This window comes from Sorex fumeus, unplaced genomic scaffold (assembly GCF_029834395.1).
Source record: "Sorex fumeus unplaced genomic scaffold, SorFum_2.1 ptg000037l, whole genome shotgun sequence".
NCBI classification, from domain to species: Eukaryota; Metazoa; Chordata; class Mammalia; order Eulipotyphla; family Soricidae; genus Sorex; species Sorex fumeus.
The window spans coordinates 37,234,714-37,255,041 of record NW_026606094.1 but is presented as its reverse complement, the minus strand read 5'-3'; the positions used below and the strand labels follow the sequence as shown (position 1 = coordinate 37,255,041).

General features: G+C 35.8%; 1 non-coding gene across 1 annotated transcript; it reads left to right on the top strand.

Annotated features, from left to right (window-relative positions):
- The first annotated feature begins 11,920 nt into the window (after nucleotides 1-11,920).
- On the top strand, nucleotides 11,921-12,055 carry LOC130027870 (U8 small nucleolar RNA). The gene has a single exon (XR_008793086.1). It is a non-coding gene; the product is annotated as a U8 small nucleolar RNA (small nucleolar RNA).
- Nucleotides 12,056-20,328: the final 8,273 nt, after the last annotated feature.

Genomic DNA, 20,328 nt, shown 5'->3' with positions numbered 1-20,328 from the left:
TACTTTTTATCATTTATATGATGTATAATAATGTACTTGTGTCATTTGAAAACTATTGTCAACATAAAAAATACTCCTTATTTTTTGCAATTCCCTACTTTGCTAATTCAGTGGATTTTATTGAAAATATTTTTATATACATACTGAGAATGATTCTAAAATGAGTAAAGCACTCATACATAAGATATATTAGAGTTTAATATAGCACGCACTCCACTCTGTGACACATGAGGGGCAGAAATCTAAAATCTTTTAATGTTCAGTTAAGGACAAGGAAATACTACATTCATAATTATTGAATAGAAGAATACTGGGATCTTAAAATCTTGTATGATTTTTAATGACAAGCATGCAAATCATTTTCATTTTCAAGAGCAACTCATAAATGCAAAAGATTAAATAGTTCAATTTTTTAAAAGGTGTCACTGAAAGAAAAATAAATGGCTTAATAGAATTATATTTGTAATTAACTGTATTTAAATTTGTATTCAAATTAATTATTTGTAATTATCAATAATTATTTTCCTCTCTTGTGCTTTTATTTTTGACATTTAATTCATATGTATCTGAGTCTGGTTTTAAGAAAACTCTGATGAAAAAAGACTAGATTGAGTATCTGACGTCCTTCTTAAGGCAAATTCTAACTTCCTCTTAAACAATTTTGCAAGGATCTTAGACAAGATGAAGTATGAATGCTGCTTAATATCATTGCTGATGATTTTTTAAAGTAGTCTTATTGTTTATAAATGTTTAAATGCCTGTATGTCTGTATACTTTTATCAGTGTGGAGTGAGTTTATAGATTTTAAGAGATTTTTATAGATTTTAAATCTAACTCACAGTAGACCTAGTTCATTCGAAAATAATTCTATTAAAATATTAGTTATGTAAAGCTTGTAAAAGGAGTTGCATAGTTTTTCCTTTTCTTCTCTCCTCTACCCTCTCCTCTCTGTCCTTTCACTCCCTGTCCCTTCCCTTATCTTCCCTCTAGTTCATTCCCCACTTCCATTGCCTCCTTTCCCTTTTCCTCTCCTCTCTTCTTTGCTTTTTATTTTTGGGCCACAGCTGACTGTGCTCAGGGCTTATCTCCAAATCTGTGCTCAAAAGGGTCACTTCTGTCAGGGTTTTAGAGATTATATGGACTTCTGGAGATCAAATCAGAGTCAACTGCATGTAAGCCAAATGTTGTTAACCACTCTATCTCTCAGGGCTTGGTTTGTACATTTTTAATTCCATAGATTATTATATTGTACACTAAAATATACTGCAACCACATAACTGAAGATATCAGTAATATCAAGCTCTTTTCTTTGAATGGTGCTTTAGAGTCTGTCCTCAACTATTTTCAGGCATTTAAACTAAATATTAAAACTGTAGATGATAAATTTGAACTTTCAACAAATACGGTGGACTTGGAAGTAAATATGTGTTTGTGTGTGTGTGTGTGTGTGTGTGTGTGTGTACTGAGATTACTTGCTAAAAGTATATTACACTGAGAATACTTGCTAAAAGTTTATTTATTTGCATTAGGTTTATTTTAAAACTACTAATAATTCTAATTAAGGATCAGAGTAATAGTACAGTGAGTAGAGTGTTTCCCTTGCAGGCAGCCAACCCAGTTTCAGTCCCTGGCACCCCATATGGTCTCCTGATCACTGCCAGGAGTGATCTCTGAGTGTAGATACAAGGGTAACTCTGAACAAAGATAGGTGTGGCCCTCAAACAAGCAAAATATTCTATTTCTATAAAACTTAATGAATCAAACATATAAACATTCCTTCCCCCATTGGATAACAAACCTTGAGATGTAATCTCCATTTAAATGATAATTTTTGGTGACACATTCTTTCAGTTTGATTCATGTGAACTAGTTCCCTGAAGTACCATTTAATTTTGGTTAGCAAATTAAAATGTTCCTTGCATTCATCTTGCAAAGGCATACAATCTGGAAGAGAGAGGATACCTTTCTTGGTCTGAACACTTCTCTATGTAAGGGACAGTTCAGAGAAAGTCTCTTTGGCTGTGTTATCCTGATTCTTGCTCTTTTTTTTCTCTCTTTTCACTGAGAGTTGTAGAATACAATCGACCTATCAGTGTCATCGTAATGTAAACTTTTCTTTCCTCTTATGTGTATTGATTTAGAAATAGTAGCAGGTTATATTCTCAAATTTCTTTTGAGAAACTATTTATATTTTTCATTAAAACTATTTGTATTGGGGCTGGAGAGATAGCACAGCGGGTAGGGCGTTTGCCTTGCATGCGGCTGACCCGGGTTCAATTCCCAGCATCCCATATGGTCCTGAGCACCGCCAGGAGTAACTCCTGAGTGCAGAGCCAGGAGTAACCCCTGTGCATTGCAAGGTGTGACCCAAAAAGCAAAAAAAAAAAAAAAAGAAGAAGAAATTTGAGAGTTAAATATATAGTCAAAGATCAATAATGTAACATAGTCAAAGGCATAGTTCTTAATTTTAGATGTAGTATTCTTTTTGCTACAATAACTGTTTTTATTCCTTTGAATTTCTGGCAGTAAAAGAAGTCAGGGACATTGGTCTTCTTAATCTTTGCACAGGAGAGGTGGATCCACGTTCCACAAAGGCTGCACTCAATCATTGGAGGGGAGTGGGTTGAGCTTTCCTCCCACCCTCCAACCAGGGCCCTGGCAGCCAAAGACCTCCAGGACCAGCCACCACCATGCTGAGACCACTCTCCGCACACCTGAAGGTACCTGCAGAGGGACAAAGCCACGTGGGTTCCGGGCCGAGATCTCCAAACCTACTCGGATTGGAGTTGAGCATCCTCCATCCAGATCCTCCAAATTCCAGTAGGCGGGGGTCACACCCACCAACTGCCCCCCTGGCGCCTTGTAATCCCATCAACGGCCAAGACTCAGAGACTATAAAAACCAGCTCCCGGAACCACGCGGCCACGCAACGTCTTATTATGACATCTCATTCCTACTTTGACAAACTGGCAGGCTACCGAATGTAGCCTGCCCACACGGCAGAGTCTGGCAAACTCCCCGTGGCTTACCCAATATGCCAAATACCAGTAACAATGATGGGTCTCATTCTCCTAAAGAGCCTTGAATATAATCTCAGGACTAGGATGAAGGAGACGTTACTGGGGCCTGCTCGACGAATAACAGGATGAACTGTGATCTGTGATTCCTTTGAATAAAAACTGATTTTATTCCTTTGACATCTTATCATCTCATTCCTACTTTGGACAAACTGGCAGGCTACCGAATGTAACCTGCCCACACGGCAGTCTGGCAAACTCCCCATGGCGTACCCAATATGCCAAATACCAGTAACAATGAAGGGTCTCATTCTCCTAACTCTGAAAGAGCCTTGAATATGGCACTTTTAAAAAAAAAAATCTCAGGGCTAGGACGAAGAGACGTTACTGGGGCCTGCTCGAGGCAGTCGACGAATAACAGGATGGTTGTGATTGTGATTCCTTTGAAAATAATTCTAGGAAGATTCTTCAATTTAATCTTTTTTTTTAAATCACACACAAAATGTTTCATGTAGGTCTCTTATTCTTTAACAATAATGACTAAATAGTCTATAAGTAAAAAAAAAATAAATGTAGCTTTCAGTATATAATAGCACTAAAAGCTTAGGATTTCATCTAATTTATAATTCTTTGTGGGATTTCCTAAGAGTTCAAGGATCTGGCAAGACTTGAGTACTCAGATGAAATGTGAACAACACAGCAAGCTTAAGCACTTAGATATAAGAATGCATTTTAAATAATAAAGATTGAAATGAGATACCTATATCTGCATTTATATTTGTAGTCCTTAGTAATGACTTGGTACAATTAAATAATGTAAAAATTAATGATTATTTTTATTGTTTTGTTACTGGAACTGATCTTGTATATCATATAACTTTGATATTTAGCATATGAAATTCATAAGGTACAGAAAACAGTACAGATTTGGGGGAAAACTATTCGTGTCAGCAAATTTTACTATGTAGATTTATTCAATAAAGCTTGAACCAAGGAAATATATAGCTCAGTTTCTTATAGAAAAATATTAAGAAACTTCAAAATATCTTTTGTAGAAAAATAAAAATTTTTTAGACTTCAATACATTTAAAAAGCTAAATTAGACCCTTCAACATATAAAAAAGTATAACATGAAAGTATGACTTTCTAAAAATAGCCATTGGTATTATTAAAAATTAAACTTTCAATTTGAAATATTCAGTCACTTTGTCAATTACTAAGACAAATATTTCATTTATCAATTTACCTACAATTTATACTCTGAGCTCAACAACTATATTTCAAAATAAAGATTTTCTTGTATTGTCTTCACAGAAATTGATCATTCACTTGCCAAAGTACCAAATACCAAATCATACTTTTAAAATGAAATGTATATTTCTTATTGGATATTTTTCTTCTTTTGTCCTCATTGTCTCATAAAATCAAACAAAGAGAAACACCTTTTTTTATTCACAGCCTTTTTTAAGCAAGTGTTGAAGATATGCAGTTTCAATGATTTTTCTCTCATTTTCTATTGAACTATATCTAGCAAGAGTTCTGTTCTACTAATTCACAACACTTTACCATCTCTAGGATCACAAAGTTTTTCATACAGAATACAATAATCAGTTTTTGGTCCTTAACATATTTGACAATTTTTAATCTTTCAAAACACTTTTAACTATCTCTCCCTCAAAGTAGTTCTCTGCTCCCGGTGTAGGACAATTTCCTGGTTTCCTCCCACATTATCTGTCACAGATTACAACAGTGTTAGTCCTCTCTTCTACATACTTAACTTCTTCTATCTACTCTACTGACTTCTGACTATCAGTAAGTACTTAATGTGAGCATTGTGATTCAAGAATTTGTACAGTCAAAGAGTATTTGGATTTTCACCAATACAACTGATACTGTTAACATAGATTATCTTATTTACTAATTTTTTATTTACTTTTTGTGATACACAGGATTCTAGAAAAAAGAATATAGATTTAAAGGACATCTAGGACATAAAGGACATTTGAGGGACTTCTGAAGAAATTTTAAATTGTATTATTTCATCTCATGTGACTTCTCAAATATTCCTGGGGTTAAAACTTTAAATAAATTAAAGTTCCAAATTCTATATAATTTAGTTAGATATATAAAATTCTATGAGCATTTGGAAAGTAATTGTTTTTTTACTATTAATGAATATTTATAATATTCATAATTTAACATTTTTGGTGGGGGAGCAACCAGGCCTTGCCAGGGCTTACTCATGACTGTGTACTCAGGAATCATTCCTGAAAGTGTCAAGGTATTAGAGTGCTCTACATACAAACTAGGGCTATCGATGATTTAACATTTTTATCTACTATATTTAAACTTAGAGTATTAATTTGAAATCAACATTTTATCTTTTTGTGAAGGAGTTGTCTGGATGTATTGCTTTTCCTTCTCTATAATGCCTCTTTAAATCCATAACTCAACCAGTGGTGAATGAAGAACAAGTATCAAAATCTCAGAAACTCAAACTACCCTCAATCCCCTGACCAGCTACACATATATACATATAAATCATATAGTTTTTTTAATTTTAGTTTTGATTTTAAAATCATAAGCTTGGTGAATGAGTATTTGTATACATTAAGTAAAATGCATCTAAAATTCCAATCCTAAAACAGCATAAACTGATAAGAAAAATTCATAATGGGTAGTCAGAATCATCTGATATGTCTATTTTCACTCCCCTGAAAATTTTTTCATAATTGCCCAGGTCTTTACCACCAAGTGGTGACACGCCAATTTCTTCTAAATCGTTTTGAGTCACAATTTATCTTTGAAAAATCTGTTCCATGGTCAGCAGCGAATAAAAGTGATGCTTGCATCTTCCTAATATATCTCACTATAGAAGGGTACAGTGTTGAATTTCAATTGGAGTTTGGGTGACTATCAAAACATCCAAGACAGTCACTTGAATAAGGGTGATTAAAGTGATTATTACAAGGAATAAAAACTGGCTCAAAACATTTATTCTCACTGTAAAAATTAGTTTAATGTATTTTTTATAACTCTTTTCATCTTAAAAATTATGTATTCCAAAAACCATGTGTTTATCAAAGAATTAAAGTACTCTAGCCTTTTATTTTTGATGATGTGACTGAGGAGAATGCCTATCTCAGCTATTCCCTAATATGTTTTCTTGGGCAAATTATTTAACCTTCCTCTCCTTCATCTCCTTATGCTATAAAATAGAAATATAACTAGTACTTAACTAATGGAGTAATAGTGAGAATTAAATAAATCATTTTTAAAGCTCGTAGACAAGATTGGAACATTTACTCCTTTTATATTTTCCATTAAGTTATCTTTATTAACAACACACAGCATGTTTAGAATTACATGGAATTAACAAAATGTTTTGAAACCAATATATTCCTATGGAAACTGGAGGCTTTTTCTTTCAAATTATAAAGTGATGCTATTTAACTTTGGCAAACATGATTTTCCCATTCAGTCACTCTTTTCACCCTGATTCTCACCACTTCTTGAATGCTTCTGTCCTAATACTAATTTTTGACAAAAATCCTTTACTCATAGGCATGAAACTATGTGAGCCTGTCTTTTCTTTAGATCCAACTAAACACAAGTATCAGGTTAAGTGCCAGTGACTGAAAGCACTAATGTATAACATCCATATTTCCTCTGTGAACCATCTATTGCAAGAAAGATATCAGCTCTTCCTTGAAATAATCCATGTGGTACATAATAACCCTGTGGTATCTAAAAAACAGGATTTCTTAAGTCATTTACATGATAGTTTCAAAGGACATATATTTTGGAAAGTCAAAACACAATTGTATGACTTCAGAGATAACTGTTGCTGAGTGGGAGACATAGCTAAAGAATTAACTAAAATGATATAACTGAAGAAATAGGTTCATCCTAACTTCATCATAATTTACACCCAATATCAACAAGAGACTTTTAAATAATCAAAGAAGATAAAACAAAATAGCTGTCAAGTGGAATACTTGATACTTCACCCTAGTGATATTATGAGTGGTTTAAAGATCCATGGAAAACAAAGAATCATTATAGTCTCTCAGAAAATTAAAGCAGTCAAATGATCTGTCATTGTCTCCTATTATAAAAAAAAAGTCAGGAATTGGATATGTGTGGGATGTATGAATTTACACATTTCATGAGCAGTCATGTTAATGTCAAAATACAGTTCTCAGTAAAAATATATTTTCAGAAAACATTCATATTATATACTTATTTTCAGTGTCTTATAAATATACTGCTCCCTATAGGGTTGGTTCTGTTTAACTGTATGGCATCCTATCTATTCATTTTTGTCAGAGAATTTGAAACTTAGTGGAAAATATACTTTTGAAACAGATCTCTCCATTACTGAGAAAAAGATCTATGATTTAGGAAAGTTAATTTCCAAGTGTCTAAAATAAAGCTTTAACTATGTTGTGCTCAGAAGATATATTGTTAAATACAAAAAGAATTAGTGTCACTCAATCAATAAAAATTCTGCCAAATTTTTGAGCATACATTTTTGTTGCTGAGCCCTACTCTCTTAAATATTTAATATTCAGGTTCCATTGGGCTGGAGCAATAGCACAGCGGGTAGGGCGTTCGCCTTACAAGCGGCCAACATGGCCGACCCGAGTTCGATTCCTCTGCCCCTCTCGGAGAGCCCGGCAAGCTACGAGAGTATTTGATATGCCAGATGCAGTAACAACAAAGTCTCCAATGGAGACGTTACTGGGCCCGCTCGAGCAAATCGACGATCAGCGGGAGGGCACTTATTTGTCATGATGTGATATAAATAGAGGGAAAAGACCATTTCAGTGAACAATGTTTTGGATTATTTTAAAGTCTGTATTCAGCATGAAGTGCAAAGGCATAATACTAGTACCATTAGTTTCCATTAGTATGGTTATCCCATGGTAATAAATTGAATTTCCATTTGTTATTTCATTTGAATGCTGAAAGAAGTTTGTGAGGAAAAACTCTTAACATGAAAGAACCAAGATCTGTGGTGGTACAAAATCTGATAGGAATGTGGAGGCACACTTTCATTTATGCTGTTTTTAAAAATGTTTTGTTCTTTAGAAAGTCATAGAAATATTTATGTATAATTACAAATATGGTATATGGGCTGGAACGATAGCATAGCGGGTAAGGCGTTTGCCTTGCAAGCGGCCAATATGGCCGACCCGAGTTCGATTCCTCCGGCCCTCTTGGAGAGCCTGGCAAGCTACTGAGAGTATCTCTCCCGCACGGCAAAGCCTGGCAAGCTACCCGTGACATATTCAATGTGCCAAACACAGTAACAAATCTCACTATGGAGACGTTACTGGGCCCGCTCGAGCAAATTGATGAATAACAGGAGGACCGTGACCGTGACCGACAAATATGGAGCTGGAGTGATAGCACAGGAGGCAGGGCATTTGCCTTGCATAAGGCTGACCTGGGTTCGATTCCTCCGTTCTTCTGGAAGAGTCCGGCAAGCTACCAAGACTATCCCGCCCGCATGGCAGAGCCTGGCAATCTCCCCGTGGTGTATTAGTTATGCCAAAAAACAGTAACAACAAGTGTCACAACAAAGATGTTACTGGTACCCACTCTAGCAAATCGATGAACAGGAGGACAGTGCTATAAATACATAGCATATGCATGTATATAAGATAAGTACATAGGGTTTGTGCAACTATCTCCTATGTTATGTTATTTTAGTGATAATTTAGCGAGATTAAACATATTAATAGTCCTATGCCAGAAGTTAACTTATAGAATTTACAAAATCTAATAGTGTATATTATAACAATTTTGCTTATAAGTGGATGGACATAGAGAGTATCATGCTAAGTGAAATGAGTCAGAAAGAGAGAAACAGACATAGAATGACTGCCCTCATTTGTGAAATAAAGTAGCATAATATGAGACTAACATCTAAGGACAGTAGAAATAAAGGCCAGGGGGATCACTCCATGGTTTGGATGCTGGCCTCATGTGCTTGGGGAAAAGGTAGCTGGGATGGAAAAGGGACAACTAAGTAAATGGTGATTGGATGGATCACTCAGGATGGGAGATGCATGCTGAAAGTAGACTAAGGACCAAATTTAGTACCTATAAAATAGACTAAGGACCAAATATAATATCTATATTTCATGTCATAACACCCGGATTTAGAGAGAGAACGAGAAATAATGTACCTGCCACAGAGGTGCAGGTGTGTGTGGGGGGGTGAGGTGGGGGTGGTGAGGGGGACACTGGGAACAATGGTGATGGAAAATGTGTACTGGTGGATGGATGGGTTTTTGATTGTTGTATGACTGAAACATAATCATGAAAGTTTGTAACTGTACCTCACAGTGATCCAATAAAAAAAAGCGCTGTCAGATTTGGTCCATAATCCAACCACATTAGATATAGAAAGGATCATACTCCATAACCAAATGGGATTCATTGCAGGGATGTAAGGGCGGTACAGCATGACCAATTTAATATGTGATATATCAAACGCCAAAATGAATGATAAATGTCTTATTTCCAAACTGGGAGATAGCTCAGGGGGTCAGAGAACATTCCTTGCATGTAAAAGTCCTGAGGTAAAAGGCAGGCACCTAATGACACTCTCTGATCACTAGCAAGTTGCATTCTAGTGTCTCCCAAATACTACCAGTCTCGTTAAGCACCATAAGTCTGAGAGTACAGCATCAATGAGCTGAGCATTAAACTGTTAGACCCCCTAGGCCAAGGTAAGTACTGCAAGCATTAAATACTAGGTCCTGAGTACTACTGGGGTGCCTGCCTTCCCTGAAAAATTGAACGATCATCTAAACAGATGCAGATAAATCTCTTGGAAAGATTAAATAGCAATTTATAAGAAAAACTCTAAATATAATATAATACCTTTAGGTCACTGTCCTCCCATTGTTCATCGATTTTCTCGAGTGGGCCCCGTAACATCTCCATTGGAGACTTTGTTGTTACTGTGTTTGGCATACTGAATAAATCACGGGTAGCTTGCCAGGCTTTGCCGTGCGGGTGAGATACTCTCGGTAGCTTGCCGGGGTCTCCGAGAGGGGCGAAGGAATCGAACTCGGGTCGACCATGTTGGCTGCATGCAAGGCAAATGCCCTACCCTCTGTGCTATCGCTCCAGCCCACCTTTAGGTAATGAAGGCCATATTTAAAAACACACGCACAGTTAATGTACTGAAGTGTAGTATTAATGTAATAAAGTGTAGTACAAAGTTTGAAGTTTTTCCTCTAAGGTCAAGGATTTCCATTCTACTTTTAAAAAGATCTTTATTGAAGTAATATGATTTATAAATTTCTGAGCAGAATAATTGGGCAGGGAGAGGGACAAACTCAGTTTATAAGGGAAGAAATACAACTCTTCTTTGTATGACATATATCATTTAAATGGCTTATCAAAACATAAAATAAATAAATTCAAACTACAGAATAAATTCAATATACAAAGTGTTTGTGTGCACAAATAAACATAAGAAGGTGAAATTAAAGAAAATAAGCTGTCGGGGTTGGAGTAACAGCGCAGGGCACTTGCCTTGATATAACCTACCCGGTTCAATCCCTGCATCCCATATGGTCTTTGAGCCCACAAGGAGTGATTTCTGAGCACACATCGTTGTGCCCTCAACTCCACCTCCAAAAAAGTACAATATAATAAGCCATATACAATTCCGGTAAAAAGATTAAAATATTTAGAAGTACATACATCCAGGGAGGTTAAAAAGCTATGCACTGAAAACCATAAGTGTAATAAAAGAAATCTAATATATAAAAAAATGGAGAGGTAAACCTTGTTCATACACTAAAAGAATTAATATTACTAACAATAGATTATAGTTCATCAAAAAGTAATCTACAGTCAGGTTCAATGCAACCTTTTGGCTGAATGTGGCTGCATACCTAATCATACTCAAGGCTTAATCCTGGCACTGTGCTTAGTTATCACGAAGTGCTCAGTTTTCATGCAGTACTATTAAAACCATTTGTGGTGCTCGGGATCAAGCCCAAGTTAGCAGCATGCAAAGCAATTACCTTATTTGCAATACTATCTCTCCATGACCTCAATATTACAAATTTAAGATTGTTAACAATGAACAACTTTTAAATTTATATGGAGTTACTAAAGACACTGATAATCAAATCAACTGAAAATATAACATATGTGAAGCCATCATACTACCTTATTTAAAACTACAATTTGAAACTATATTAATTAAGATTGTATTGCACTAGGGGCTAGAGTGATAGTATAGTATATACTCGCCTTGCACCCGAAAGTCAAAAAACAAAACAAAACAAAAAGGTTTTGCTAGAATAAAAGGAGACATAATTAAATGAAACAAAATAGAGATCCCAAAAAGAAATATAAATTATTTTGTACCCAAATAATACAAATATAAGTTGATACATAGATGGTCAATTTATTTATAACAAGAATCAAGAATTAGCAATAAAGTGAAATTTATTTAATAAATAATACCAAAAAAAATGAATAAGTATATGTATACAACTAAACTGAGGTACCATACTAACACACAAACAAAATGTTTTTTAGAATAAAGTCTTAAAAATATACCTAAGTGTAGCCAATTAAATGACCCTAGTCTCTTCTTGGTCAACCGAGTATGCAAAGCTGTACACTCATAGCAGCCAAGATATGGATACAGCAGCTAGATGAATGGATGACAAAAAATGATATAAATATTTACTCAAAAGTGTATACAAATAAACATACATATACAAATAACAAACATTTAAACAATATTGAGGCGCATATAAAGGAACATATTATTTGTAACAATATAAATGGGCACTGAGGGCTTTATGCTAAATTAGAGAGACTAATATTATATGATCTCATTTACAAAACATTAACTGTGTTTGTCAGGTTAGATGATTCTTATCTGTTCCTCTATTCAGAGGTCAGATAGAACATGATGATTGAAGTTTTTATAATTAGTGCTTAAGGTCTTTGCATGATTAGGGCTCCTAACACCCTAAATGCTCCTATCTGTTTGTTAAAAAGAAAAGAAAAAATAACTGTAAAATATGTAAAATATGAACTCACAGAACAGATTGATGGCTGCCAGTTGATGACAGGAGGAAAAAATGGGAAAAGTGAATTTATAAAGGAAGAAACTTCAAATTGTAAGTAAATTCTGGCGATGTATAAAAACTATCATGAACTACTTGTATTGCATATTTGAAAACAATAGAGTAAATCTTAAATGCTCTTAGCACACACAGTTAATCAAATCCATAAGTGCTCATAAATATGTAGACAGTGCACTGATATTTTTGCAATATACACATATATCCATTTATTTTTAATCTTAAAAACGTGCTACATGCCAGTGTACCTCGTTTTTTAATAAAGCAAAAAAGAATAATAAAATAACTATTTTGTTAGCCGAAAGTTTGTGCTGTCTTGTCTTTTCAGAATTTGTCAGAGGAAGATTTTTTTATTCTGGGTAGATATACATTTGACTGGCAGTAGGGGACTTAGTGGCAGTAGAATGTGTGGCAACACTGTTATCAGGAATGGTAGGGATCACTCAGGGATTACAGGAGAGTTAGTGAGCAATAATGGGGGAGGAGGCATAATAGCAGACTAGAAGTGTCTTGACAGTGAAGAGGGAGGTGTTTTTCTTGGCTTCGAAATCAGGGAAGGACTTAATGATAAGTAGAAGCTTCTAAGGTCAGACAATTTTTGAAAGCTTACTCACAGAGTACAGGAAAACTTACAGATTAGTATGAGCAATTTTGAAGATGATTTCAAGTTTAAAAGCCCAGGGAAACTCGGGAATTATTGATGCAAATTAAACTCTTTCTTTGCTGGCATAGCTGCCTAAAGATAGTTCAGTGTAACTAAGATAATTTGTAAAACTAGAACAAGTGATTTTTCTATTCTCTTTACTAAGTCCCATACCTAGAATATACTTAAAATGATCTTAATAATTTTCAAAAAGATGAAGAAGCTGAGCATCAGAAAGCTTTAATAACTCATGCCATGGCATTTGTAAATTAAAAAGTATGGAATTATAACCAGAGCAAGAAATAGAATTCTTGTTCTCTGATACATAATTCACAATTTCCCCATTCTGATTAACTATACACTACAAAAATAATAAGCTTAGCTTAAGTAACTTTTCATTTTAACAAATTATTTTAATTTTATTCAAATTAGTTAGCTGTGCTACATGTAATGCTATAAAATTATTGTATAAAGTTACCAAAAAGAGTGTGACTAAGTCAAAGTAAGGTAGAATTTTGGGATATATGGTTACATATGCATTAAGTTTTGATAGCTATTTATAAAGTGTACTCTAAATTTACTTAAATTTCTGTTCATAGTTGGAGGTTTTCCTAAATATTGACGGTTATATGCATGTACACTTCTGAGATGTACATAAATGAATGATGTCATTTATACGACATGTTTTTCATATACTATCTTGTTATTTAACATGTGTGATATTTTATTAATTTAATATCAATCTGTATATGTCAGCTTGAATATTTTTTTCTCTTTTGGACACAATTGGCAGTAGTTCTCAGGGTTTACTCCTGGATCTGTGATTCTGACAAAAGTTTGTGTCATGCAGGGGATAGAACTTGAGTCAACTATGAGTAAAGCAAGCACCCTATCCTCTCTCCTCTCTCTTTTTTTGTTTTTGTTTTTTGGGTTACACCTCGCTATGAACAGGGGTTACTACTGGCCCTGCACTCAGGAATTACTCCTGGTGGTGCTTGGGATGCTGGGAATCAAACCCGGGTTGGCTGCGTGGAAAGCAAAAGTCCTACCCACTGTGTTATTCCTTCAGTCCCTATCCACTGTATTATCTCTCCAGTCCATTGACTACTGTTTTCATATAGTTTCTAATTTTTTTTATTGTTTTTCCCTTAAGTACATACTTAAGACCTTTAACATATCTGCCACATCTTATTTATTAGGAGTTATTATGTTTCATCTTGTTGTTTTGCTCTTTTGAACATTTCTTTTTGTTTGTTTGTTTGTTCTTGGGTCTTATTCTGCATTGCTAATATAATTCTGGATGTTTGTTTAGGGATACTTTCTGGAAGTGGTCAGGAATAATATGCGGTGCTGGTGATGAAACCACATGGACTGCTTGCAAAGCAAGTACCTTACCCATTGTACTCTCTTTAGCCCCAGTTTTCAAATTGTTAAGTGAGTTTTTACATTAAAAATGTCTTTTGTGTATAAGTTTCTTGATCACTTGATCACTTGACATCCCGTTACTCATCGATTTGCTTGAGCGGGCACCAGTAACGTCTCCATTCGTCCCTGTCACGTGCTAATGTGGCCCAATGGCATCTACTTGTTGTACGGACACAAAGAGCCTCAAACCAATCATTCAGGGTCTTGACGAAGAGGTCAGACCATCTCTTTCGTGGTCAGCCACGCAATCTTTTGACATTCCATGGAATGCAGTCAGTGAGGCTCTAGTCCAGCGGTTGTCTCCAAATCTCATTACGTGCCAAGCCCATATGATTTTTGACGCCTTGGCAAATGAGACATTGTCCCTGATAATTGACCGTTGACATAGGTTGGAACACCGGATTCTTTCTCTCATTTGAGTGAAGCGTGATACTCCAAGCATAGCTCTTTCAATTCCTCTTTGGGAGACCCAAATAATGTTCTCATCCTATTTTCGTAGGGCCCACGTCTCTGAAGCATATATTAATGGAGGAAGAACAGTGGAATCAAAGAGATGTGCCCGGAGCCGGAGGTTCTACGTCCTCTTAGCTATTTCTTCGACGTTCTTGAAGGCATTCCAAGCTGCTCTCTTCCTCCTGCGCAACTCAGTTGCGAGGTCATTCATCAAGTTGACTTCTCGACCTAGGTACAAACAACTATTGCATTCAGAGATATTCGTCCCATTGAGAGTGAATGGAACTTCAAGAATGAGACCATTTCTCATAAACATTGTCTTTGTGAGATTCAGCTGTAGTCTGACCTTTCCACACTCACCGTCAAAGTCGGCCAGCATTTGTGCCACTTGTCTGATGTTTGGTATTATAAGAATGATGTCATCATCAGCGAAGTGGAGGTGGTGTAGTTGCTGACCATCTATCTTCACTCCCATTCCTTCCCATTCCAGTTGTTGCATGATGTTCTCGAGGGTGACACTGAAGAGTTTCAGTGAAATGGTATCACCCTGCCGAACCGCTCTCTTGACGTCAATGATCACCTCCCTGTAGAATGGTGAGATCCTGGTAGAGAATCTGCAATACAGCTCACAGAGGATCCTGATGTATTGACATTGAATGCCCTGTTTGGCTAGGGCCTCGATGACCACTTCAGTCTCAACAGAATCAAAGGACTTCTTTAAATCAATGAACGTTAGACAGAGAGGCATCTTGAACTCCCGAGAAACCAAAATGAGCTTGGTTATCGTGGGGATATGGTCAATTGTGCTGATTCCTTTGTGGAACCCAGCTTCATTGCATGGTTGTCCTTCATCTAGTTTCTGCCAATCCTGTTAAGGATGACTCGAGTGAACGGCTTGTAGATGACAAACAATACGCAGACCGGGTTATAGTTGCCAATGTCGTGGATGTCCCCCTTCTTGTACAGTAGTACAGTTCTGCTGGTTTTCCACTGAGAGGGAACCTTTCATTCAGACAGGTAGTGTGTGAAGAACCAAGTCAGTGTATTGATGAGTACTGACAGCAGGTTCTTCAGGTGTTCCGGTCTGACCTTGTCTGGGCCGGGTGCTGTTTGCATTTTGTATAAGTTTACTATACAGAATTTCTGATCAATAGCTTCTTGTGGGTGGGAATGCCGACTTGTCCAGGCTTTCTGGAAAACAATATGGATGTCCTTCAAAAACTAGAAATTGAGTTGCATATGACCCCACAATAAAACTTTTGGAAATATATCCCAAGGTTTCAAAAAAGCACAGTAGAAATCACATCAATAGATATATGTTCTTTGCCGCACTGTTCACAATAGACAAAATCTGGAAACAACCCAAGTGACCGAGAACAGATGACTGGTTAAAGAAACTTTGGTACATCTACACAATGGAATACTATGCAGCTGTTAGGAGAGATGAAGTCATGAACTTTGCTTATAAATGGATAGACATGGAGAGTATCATGCGAAGAGAAATAAGTGAAATGAGTCAGAAAGAGAGGGACAGACATAAAAGGACTGCACTCATTTGTGGAGTATAAAACAACATAACATGAGGCTGACACCTAATGATAGTAGATACATGGGACAGGAAGATTTTTCCATAGCTGGAAGCCTGCCTCATGAGCAAAGGGGAGAAGGCAGCTGGAATAGAGAAGGAGTCACTAAGAAAATGATGGCTGGAGGAATCGGTTGGAATGGGAGAGGTGTGCCGAAAATAGATAAAGGACAAAACATGACAACCTCTCATTATCTGCATCGCAAACAACAGTGCCTAAAAATAGAGAAAGAGAATGGGGAATATTGTCTGCCATGGAGGCAGTAGGAGTGTGAGAAAGGTGGGGGTATACTGGGGACATTGGTGGTGGGGAATGTGCACTGGTGGAGGGATGGGTATTTGATCATTGTGTGATTGTAACTCAAACATAAAAGCGTGTAACTATATCTCACGGTGAATCAATAAAATTAAAAACATAAAGAAAATTAGCATCTCAGCTATTTTCAAAAGAAAAATTCTTCTAGTACTTAGGGTATGCTTAATTAGTTCATTCATCTGGAGTTCTCCTTTTCAGTGACAAAAATACAGCAGGAGATGCATTTTGTTTTCCCATAGTCTTATTTTACTATATAAAACATTGCTTAAAATAATTCATTTTATTGCTGCTTGTTAAAAAGCACTATATAGGGGTAAGAGAGAAAGTATAGCATTCCTTGGTTTGATATTTGGCACTGTGTATGATCTTTGAAGCACCAGGTATGACCGAAAAACCAAGTACACTTGCCTTGCATGCAGCAGGTCCTGGTTCGATATTTGGCACTGCATATGATCTCTGAAGCACCAGGTGTAGCCGAAAAGAAAAAAAAACAAATTAAATTAAAGCAAAATGAAACAGCTTCACAAAGAGACAGGGGTATTTAATACATTAAAAAGTAATTTTTGGGGAGGTGACATATCTGGCAGTACTCAGGGCTTACTCCTAGTTCTGTACTCAGGGATAACTCCCTCCTAGCAGTGCTTGAGAAAATGTGTGTTTCTAGGGATGGAGCCAAGGTCTGCTGTGTGCAAGGGAAGGACTTTATCTGCTGTGCTATCTTATTGGCTCCTATATTTGTGAACTTTAAAGACCTCTTACCAAATTTCATGTCTGTCAACTTTATTACTAAAATTTGCTTTTACAAATAGCTTTTTTAAAAAAAGTTACCTAGGCTATTTTACTGTTTTATTAACATATATTATGAAAAATAAACAAAAATATTTCCTAATTGGAAGGAAGCATTAGATATCTTAAGCTGCCTATAATCCATGCAAAGTCTCTTGCCCTTAACACTAGCAGTCTTTCTAACTCTGGGACAAGGAGATGCAATATACAGTAGGCCTCAGCTGGAGTCTGCTTTTCAGGGAGGTTATCACCCAGGCAGACAAGGTGAGAGTTTTCATGGATCAGTGGAAACCTTCATAAAGCTGATAAGAAGGGCTTGCTGCACTGGAACCTTGCCACCAACCTGGAAAAGGGAAAGACCTACCTATAGAGAAACCCTTTAGGTTTCCTTCTCCAGTTTTATGGTGTGACCTCAAATGTTAAATTTCAGAGACAGCCTTGTCCAGGAGTTATCTTGGTGGGACACAGATATCCATCATCAGAGTACATACAAAAACACAAAACAAAATACAAGCTCTATCACGTAATGAGGAGAACATGTGCTTGATGAGTCAACAGTGATGCCCACCAGAACTTTTTTTTTAATTGTATTGAATCACTGTGAGAAATTTATAAGCTTTCATGTTTGGGTTACAATCACACAATGATCAAACACCCACCCCTCCACTAGTGCACATTCCCCATCACCAATATCCCTAGTATACCCTCCTTTCCTACCCTCCCCTGCCTCCATGGCAGATAATATTCCTCATACTCTCTCTCTACTTTTGGGCATTATGGCTTGCAATACAGACACTGAGAAGTTCTACTAGAACTTTAGAGAAGCTGCTAGCTTTCTTGGGTGCTAAGTCACAGCAGGTACAGGCTTCTGGTCTCAGGGACTGGTGCAGCAGGATGTTTGTGTTCAAGCACTCAGTTTGGGTGAGTCGTCCTCAGATTCCACATCTCACTTATTTGTCATCGTTCCAGGTATACATCTTAGACTGTTCATGGTCTCTCTTGGCTGCCACATCAGCTATTATATGGACATCCCCTTCTACCACATTGCTATAAAAGCCACCCCTCTGTGTGCACTGGTTCCAGGCTCAGTGCATGGCAACACCTTCCCTTGGAAATTTGTCACATGCGATTAAGGATACATTTACTATAAGAAACCAGCGCCTCTCATTCTCAAATAAGTCATAAAATGCTGTCTTCCCAGAAAATACAAATAATTAATGAGAAAAACAAAAGTTGCATTTACAACACAACAATTGGAATGACTAAAACGAAAGAAAATACAAAAGTTGGAAAAGATAGGGAGAAACAGGGACCCTCTAATACTGCTGGTAGAAATTAAATTTTACACCCATGTCAAAAAACTATTCGTCAACTAAGGATAAATATACCTACTTTCCAGGATCCAGTTTTTTTCTACCAAAAGATACTCATGACATATATTTGCTGTTAATTACCAAAATATGAATATTAGAAAATCCATAGTAGTGCTATTTTATTGAATATCTAAATATCCATGATTAGTACTGTGAAATATTTATACAATAGAATGGAATCCAATAATAAACCTTTAAAAACTACTATCAAATACAAAGTGCAGCAAAAATGCAATACAAGAATTGCATCTAATATGCATATTATAATAAATCCGATTATATAAATTTTTTTAAAAATCTAAATAATCATGTCAGAAGTCTAGGTAGCATTAATAAAGGAGTTTACAGGAACAAGGCCTGGGAGGTAGATTAGGGTGTTAGTAATAGTCTATTTATTTACTACCTATACATTCTAGGTATAAAAACTCTGGATTATTTATTATAATGCTAATAAATAAGTTCTAAGTATCTGCATTAAGGAGAATATTTGATTTATAGCTTCTATGTGGTTTCTTTGCTAAACTCCACAATAACTTTTAAGGAAGCACTTGAAAATACATAAAAGTTATGTTCAATTATTGTTTTAAAAATTTTTAACAGTATAAAGTAAGTGTTACCATGATTATGCTAAAATAGGGTTTTTAGAACTCTATGAATTTTGTAGTCCTCAATATATATACTTTATAGCTTTAAATATTCTGAGACTACTTCAGTATTGACGGTGAGTGAACTAATTTATTTTGTTTAACAAAGATAAAGCAATTTCAGCACCATTCATGTTTTCTGCCAAGTAAAATATACTGCTCAAAGTCATTTTTATACCAAAATGGAAAGAATGTACATTTTCTACATCTCTACATCTCTCCAACTTCCACACAAGTAGAGCCAGTCAAATGGCTGGTCCCTCAAAAAGTAATCACCTAGTTGAGAGTTACACAGCTCCCAATTTTATACTGTGATTCAAAAGGCAATAATTTAACCTAACTTTAGTTTTTGTTACATAAATTGGAATTAAGGAACATTTAATAGGTTTCTCATCTGAAAAAAGTAGCATCACTTGAATTCCTGTTCTTAATTCTCTAATTGACATCATAAAATATAGTCTTAAGTTTAGAATCATATACCATCTATAGTTTTGATTTATGTTTTCCATATCCGAGGCATTCTTGAAGTTTCTTAATTCCTTCTTAAATCCTTTGAAGTTTCTTAATTCCAAACCTTTCTAATATTGGAAAATTCAAACCTTTAGTTTAAGGAAATAAACTGGAACTAAAAATGAATATCGACATAAGCATCTACAATATAGACATATGGTATCTCAGCATGATTCTGATAGTTCTTTAGAAATGATAGATAGACTGAAAGGTAAATGTTCTTAGGAGCTTCATGACTCTTTGACCTACAAATAGTTCTGTGTGATAGGACTGTAAACTAAGATTCAGGTGACTTGACTTATTATAATGCAAGCACTCCTCTCTCTCATCACTATGATATTAGTGAATTACTATGCTTTCAGGGGGGACTTTCTCTAGGGAGACTGAAGTGTCATGAATTACAACATTGCCTCTCATTTCCTATGAGACATGAGACATCTCA